Source organism: Montipora foliosa, unplaced genomic scaffold (assembly GCF_036669935.1).
Source record: "Montipora foliosa isolate CH-2021 unplaced genomic scaffold, ASM3666993v2 scaffold_463, whole genome shotgun sequence".
Classification (NCBI taxonomy): domain Eukaryota; kingdom Metazoa; phylum Cnidaria; class Anthozoa; order Scleractinia; family Acroporidae; genus Montipora; species Montipora foliosa.
Genome location: NW_027179771.1, coordinates 75001 through 82500, shown reverse-complemented (window position 1 = coordinate 82500; position 7500 = coordinate 75001).

Sequence of the window (7500 nt, the reverse complement as noted above, 5' to 3'; positions counted from 1 at the left end):
TATTTGTTAATCCCTCCTACGTTATTCAGTTTTTCATACATGTACTATCTGGCTGTTTCTGTGATCAAAGTTTTTAATTTCACCCAGAGTTCGTTTTATTTGTTAACCTTATTTTGGGGTTGAGAGTTTGCTTGGGTTTGTAAATTTCTCCCCCTCATTCTACAGACAAACCCTCACTATTCACCAACAGTAGTCCCCTCATTCACCATTCACCCACAGTATTCCCCTCAAACTACCTGCTAATTAGTGAATGTTTTAGTTAGTGGAGAGAAACCCCTTCTTGTAAGGAGGATTCTTCTATCAACAACAATTAAGAAAGCTACAAAGGTTGCTAGGTTGCTTGTATTACTATTAAATAACCAATCTTACTTTAAGTTGGACAGTTCATCTTTAATTTAATATGGCTACTTCTTGGGGCACCAGACACAAATGGCAACATAATTATTGTTTAACCACTGCTTGCAAGACATTATTTTTTGGTGCGATATTGTTTCTTGTCGCCTGTTTCCATTATTTTATGTCATCTGTATTTCGTACTCAAACTAAATGTTTTTGCCAGACATTCAGACTCCCCTCAGAGGGTTTTTGATTCAAATGCTTCAACACTCGGCAAAATTCCAGTCTTATTGATTGAGTTATAGACCCTATAATCCAAAAAATTACATTTATCACTGCGTTGTAAAGGTCATTCAAAAAATAAGGGCGATAGCATTTATGACTTTGTAATATCTTGTCTCATTTTTCCAGTTTAAGTTATTATTTTAGATTATGCAAATTAGAAGATTTGCAATGTCACACAGTGTACACAATGTGGAGGGCAGGACTTTTATTTTCAGATAATTAATGGTAATAGGTAACAATATTTAGCTCTATTTTCTATTTTGTTTTGAAAATAGCATGTTACCATTTCTGCTTGTGAGAGCTAACCATAAATAGGCTTACCAAATTCTCTTAACACTAACTACACAACTCTTCATACTAACTAGTAAGCTACGATGGTATGTCATTTAGCCTGAGGTGCACTCTGGTCAGCCTGTGTTCAGTAAGCTCTCAATAATGACAATAAACAACACTTTACCCAAATCCTGTGCCAATAATTTCTCTGAACATGACTGATTTCTAAAGCCATAATTAAACTTTGCATAACTATTGTACTCACAGTAAGGAACATAATTAGCTCAATTATCATTCAACTACAGAAAATATTGTGGTAATCAGGGGCAGATCTAGAGCTTGAGCTAAGGGTGGGGGGTTGCTTGCCATGCCGGCTTTTCCTCCTGTGGTAAGGTAGTTTTGAGGTAAATGCAAGCATTGTGATTGGTTCTGATCTTTCTGTCATGTATGACGTAAAATAAGCGAAAGTGATGGTTTTGACAATAAATTGACAATAAATTTAATATTTTAATACACTATATCTGAAACTCCAAGATAATGGATGTGTTAGTAAGTGTAAAAAACCTCCAGTAAATTGGCTCTTGTTGAACAAATAGTTGGAATCTGTTTTTGTTAGGGTAATCCTCCATATACTAGTTGCTTGCACTTACAAAATACAAATAATGTCATTGTTTTCATGGGACTATATTTGGAGGGGAACTAAATCCAGATATTTCTTGTTTAGGGGTGGGGCATGGACAGGGAGGGCCATGAGGTCGAACAAACCAAGTGCATTCAAAAATTTCTTGTGGAAACCTGTCAGGTGTTATTTTCATCTTTGTGAGGTTTGAACCCCATATACACCCCAGTTGAGGAAGGGTAGTGCTCTTGAATTTTTTCAGACACAACATGATGGGCATGCCCTTCTTTTGTGTTTGCCAAGGTAGCCATATTCTTCCTGTCGATCCTGGTATCACCTTAACTCTTAATACTTAATTGCAAATAGTCAGGGTCCAGGCATGCATAGCTTGCAAAAGCGCACACCGAGTGAGCGACAGTCTCGAGAATTACAACACCGGATCTCGACCTCTGTGACATTCTGGGGCAATGTTCGCATTTGCACCACTCAGCCACTGGTTGACCAATTGACCTTGCCAGAGATGCTGTTAGTGGTGTCCTGAAGGATGAGGGCCTATCTGAAGTCGATGTTCCAGATATGTTCGAGTCTGAGGCTGGGGTGGATACACTTGTCAAGGTAGGTTGGGCAGGGTTTGGTGGTGCTGGACTTGACACTTCTGAAGGAGATACAAAAAGGGCAGGCGGGTAAGTGTCGTCTTCACCTTCTGGGTCCTCCAGAAGCATATCTATATAGTCCATACTGGCCACTCCCCTCTGTAGTGCTCTTAACGCAAGTTTTTTTTTGTCAACTCTTCATCCAGGGTTTGGATAAACCCCTATGAGTTTAAAAAATACTGCAATAATTTGTTAGCATAGCTGGACAATTCCTTTTTGTCAAATTCTGTCGTAGTCTAATAAAAATGCAAATTGCACAGATAGATTTGTCAGAATTGCACAGGTTGGAAATGTGTAGAAGCTTGACACTTAGATTTACGAGTGTAATTCCTGATAAAGTAACTGGTAAAAAGGGGACTTCCCTATGGAACCTTGCCCACTTTAACAGACGAGACACTACAGCAAAAGAGAATTTGCTCCATTGAGGAGAAGCAACAATCAACAACTTGTGCTAGGCAAACTTACTAGTTAAAAGAGTAGGAGATGAGATTTTTAAGCCACTATCTTTTGTGCCATGGACAATAAATTATAGTACTGTATTAGTAGCTTCACTCGTCGATTTTCCACGTCCCGTTATTACTCCGCCGTACATTATCCGATTGACCTGGCGGTCCTTTCACGAATCACCATCCTCCGGATGCCACGGTTGCATCCTTCACACGATTAAAAAAAAAGAAATCGCAAATTGTAAGGTACTTCCTACTAGCTTACTGTATACTTCAACCGAGCTTTGTTTCCATACCTCTTGTGTTCTTGCACGGCTTTCGTCGACTGCACGGACAGGCCTCTCCGCAGTGACGACCGGCTGTTTTGCAAGGACATCCAGTCCTTTTTCTTCCTGCTTTCGTAGAGCAAGTGCTTGTACACTGGCAAGAGTTATCCTGCGCAAACGGGAAGGAAACAAGGTTGACCAGATTTCGCGCAATCAAGTGAAATAAACCGTTGTATTATAAATCCAGAAGAGTAGAACGCGATTTGCTAACTACAAAAACAGAAAGAAAAGTTGTGGCCAAATTAAAAAATGGATACACCACGCGTTTCACAACGCGAGTCTACTTTTTTTCACGTGGGCTCATACAAACATGGCCTTATTTACATCATTTCTCATTTGCATGACCCCATTTGCATGTGTTTAACGCAAGCATGCGCAGTAGCCGTGACACAGCTCCTTTAAGCATGATGTGGCACTCGCGCTCCTCATTATTCGGGTACTTGAATTTCAAACCACTTTTTCACTTGGTGTCCAAACAAAAAACACGAGTGTACAAAAGACATATGGTAGATCAAGAACTGGAAACTTTCTTGAGGAAGAGTCAATCACATTTGAATTGTCAAACTCTTAATAAGGCCGGCATCTTCGCAGCAATTAAATTTGTGTTGCCTGCCCAGTGCTCTCAGGCGCGCGACTTGGGCATGTGTAGTTGTTATTCAGCTCTGTCAGTTGACCATATTCTCTCAAGCATGCGGCTCTGCCCCAGGTTTGCAGCCTGCAGGCCCGCTATGATTGATACCCCAAACTCTATCATATATTCTTCTCCCACCAAGGAGAAATCGTACCTTAAGAAATTTACCCTATGAATTTATTCTGCCGAAGATAAAAACAGAAAGAATTTAAAATGTTTTGTAGATAGCTGTCTTTTTAGAGATTAGGGGGCTAAATATCTAATTTTTACAGATTTTAACTAGTTTTTTTTTTTTTTGTGTATAGATTAAGTTAGTTCATTGTTGTTTGTTCTTTTAAATTTTTAAATTTGTTAACTTTTTAAATTAGTAATCCTGATACTGAAGAGGTTTGAAGAGGAGTGGTTTAAAGCTAAGTAGATATTTAAAGTTGTTCCAGAGGCGATGGGGCAAGGGGTGTAATTTCATGTTACCGTCGTACCAGAAAACCTATCTAAAAGGAACAAACAAAGTAACAGTTACTGTAACTAATTCAATTCAAAAGCAGAACCTAAAACAGAACAAAGACCAAGGATATTTGTTCTAGGCAGGTTAAGCGTTAAACTAGGTTAAAAGGTGTGAAGACCTACCTAACGCTTTTGTATAGCTGCGAATAATAATAATAATAATAATAATCATCATCATCATCATCATCATCATCATCAGATCAAACAGAAGGTTTCAATATTGCTGCCCAAGATCAAAGCATCAAGACCAACTTCGACCGAAACAAGATCCTAAATTTGGAGTACTTATATTATTTATTGATCTGACGAGTGCTTACGATACGTTGCCAAGAAGACTGATGTTTAGGTTACGGTCACTACGGCTGGGTCTCCCACACTTTGTAGAACTCCTACGTGCAGTATACACTAACACAACCGCAGTAATCAAAGGTCCAAAAAAGTCATTCAAGGTAGCGCGTGGTTGCCTACTTAGTATGCCGTGATATTCACCGGAAACTGATTTGTGAACTTGGCAATGGATATGGGCTACAGCTGGACTACCAGATTCCGATTGAAGATACTGATAGGGAGCTACGAGGCAGGTTCAAAAGCTGGGGAAGTATAAAATTGTATAGGGTAATGTGTGCAGACAATTTATGTGAGCGTTTCACTTCGATTGATGCGGCCAGACGGGGACTGAAAATTATAGAGAATGAAGTCAAAAGGTACGGCTTGATACTGTGAAGACCTAAAACAGAAAGTATGACATTGAATCATGACGAAGAAACAACTAAAAGCGAACGTTTAAATATCTCTAGATGAAGAAAAAAATCAGAAATGTGCTGGAATTAAATATTTAGGTGTTATGTTATCTCCAGAAAAACCTACAAGGCTGATTGAACATAGAATCGCATCAGCAAGAGCTAAACTCCACGAGCTCCAAAAAATACTCACAAACGGTCAAATATCAGCGAGGACACGAGGTCAATATATGAATGCTTTTGCACGATCAAGATTATGCTACAACATAGCAACTTGGAATAATCCAGATCATTTTGTGAAGAAGTTGGACTTTGTATGGCACAGAATGTTGAGAAAAAAAATGTGAAAAATGGATTTAAAAGAAAACCAAACTCTAAAGCATTCATGTACTCAAACAAAGACCTACTGCGTATCACCGGGTGTCAATCTATTGACATTTTTGCGGAAAAACAACAGGTCAAATGGCTTGCACATAGTGTCAGAATGGAGAATGATGCACTTCAAAAATTCTCTCTCTTTATGACTACAACGAAGAAAAAAATACAAGATTGGGAATGGTCCGGCAGCTGTTTTGAAAATTAGCCCGAGATAAACCAAGCTTCAATCGCTATATCAACTCTAGATATGGCAGCTTGGAGGATGAATCATCCACATGAAGTACGAGAATAGATAGATAGAAGAGATGGCACCGACCCAGTGTGCAGAATCTGTGGGCAATTTCAAGAAACAGTTGACCACCTTGTCTCTGGATGCCCTGAACTTGCCAAGACAGAGTGGACAACTGGACAATCTGCAAACACCATAACATCAAACTACAAGATAAACACTACGAACATGGACCAGGTAATGTGACAGAAAACCAAACAGTGACTACACTCTGGGACATGCAAATCCAAACTGACAAAGAGATAAAAGCAAACAGACCAGACATAGTGGTGAAAGACAAGAAGGAAAGAACCTGCCTGCTTATCGATATGTTTATCCCCACAGAAGGAACACCTCCTTGAAAACAATGGAAAAACTCACAAAGTACAAAGATCTTGAGACTGAAATCGAAAAAACGTGGAAAATGAAAACAATAGCTGTCCCAGTGATCATTGGAGCTTTTGGGCTTATCAATAACGGAACCGAAGACTACATCGGCAAGATCCAGGCAATATCAGAATAACAGAGCTACAGAAGACCGTCCTCCTTGAAAAATGCTCACATACTAAGGATGACCCTGTCCATCAAGTAATCCAGGAGACTTATGGCTTCCCTAGGCTCATGGATTGAACTCGGCACCTTAGGTTAGAAACGGCAGGACTTAAAGGACATAAAAGAATAATAATAATAATAATAATAATAATAATAATAATTAAAAGAATAATAATAATAATAATAATAATAATAATAATAATAATAATATTATTATTATTATTATTATTATTATTATTATTATTGTTATTATTATTCAAGACTGATCAGGCACTTATCTGGCTTCGCAAAAGAATCTCAGTTAAACCTGGAAATGGACTTATTATAGCACGGTTACCTATAAAGGTCTTTGCGAACAAACGAAATTAGTATAATACAAAGTGATTACTGAGTATAGCCTACGAACACTTGAAGGAAAACAAGAATATTGCTTGATTGAAACTGGGAAGGTCAAGCGTGATTTCAAATAAATTCTATCTGGTCCTCTCTCCTACCCCTTTTAATGTCCTATTTTGATTTGAATTATTATTCTACGGAAAGGTTTGATGCTTTTAGAGAAACCACAAGTCTTCTTACAGTTCTCAATAGTACAATTGATCAGGCTTGAGCATAAATTTGAACTTGTCAGTACCGCACAAACCATTGAATTGCCTGTGTCTCTGCAAACTGAAAAAAATAGGCACACAATGTGTACATGTGTCACGGCTGCAAAGTTTTTTGTCTTTTATGTGCCATCATCATTGGGATAAGGTGACTTGGTGGTTACAGAAATTAACCACAGCAGCACAGCAAAAAATGCATTTTTGCCCATCTTTTTCACTGTCATGCAACAAAAACATAGGGGGCCGATTACATGAACCAGGCCAGCCCGCTTAGCTGGGATGGTAGAGTTTCGGTCCGCTATTACATAAGGTGAGCCAGCCCGGCTTGGGCTAAATATTTAGAATAGTTCGTGTAAAAAAAGAAAACAACAACAAGAAGTGGAGAGACTTTTGTCTTGTAAATCCTTTATGTAAACATGAAAAAACGACAAATGCCAGGGAGCTCGTGTACTCACAAACTTGATTTTTGGTGATTTTCTCAGACATGCCGGGATCTCGGGTAAACGAGCCAGCCTGCCTAACCAGGCCAGACTGGCTCATGTAATCGACCGCTAAATCCGAAACCGTTTCATGATAAACCCAAGAACTTGGATTGTTGTGGGAAACAAATTTATAAACAACCTCTCCATTTCTTATGTATACTTTTTGCAAACTTTTCACTTAAAATACTATTTCTCGCTCATTCTTGTATTTTTTGTCCACATAAACACCCAAAAATAAAGATTTTTTAACAATCTTACCGTAGATATTCGTTTGTATTCCATGTCAAAATTTGCATAACAAGCTGAAGACAAACATAGCGACGCATGCAACAAATTTAGTCGCACTTACATCTTCGACGGGAGTTGATGAAATCAATAAAAATAGTAGGGCATCAGACTCCATAT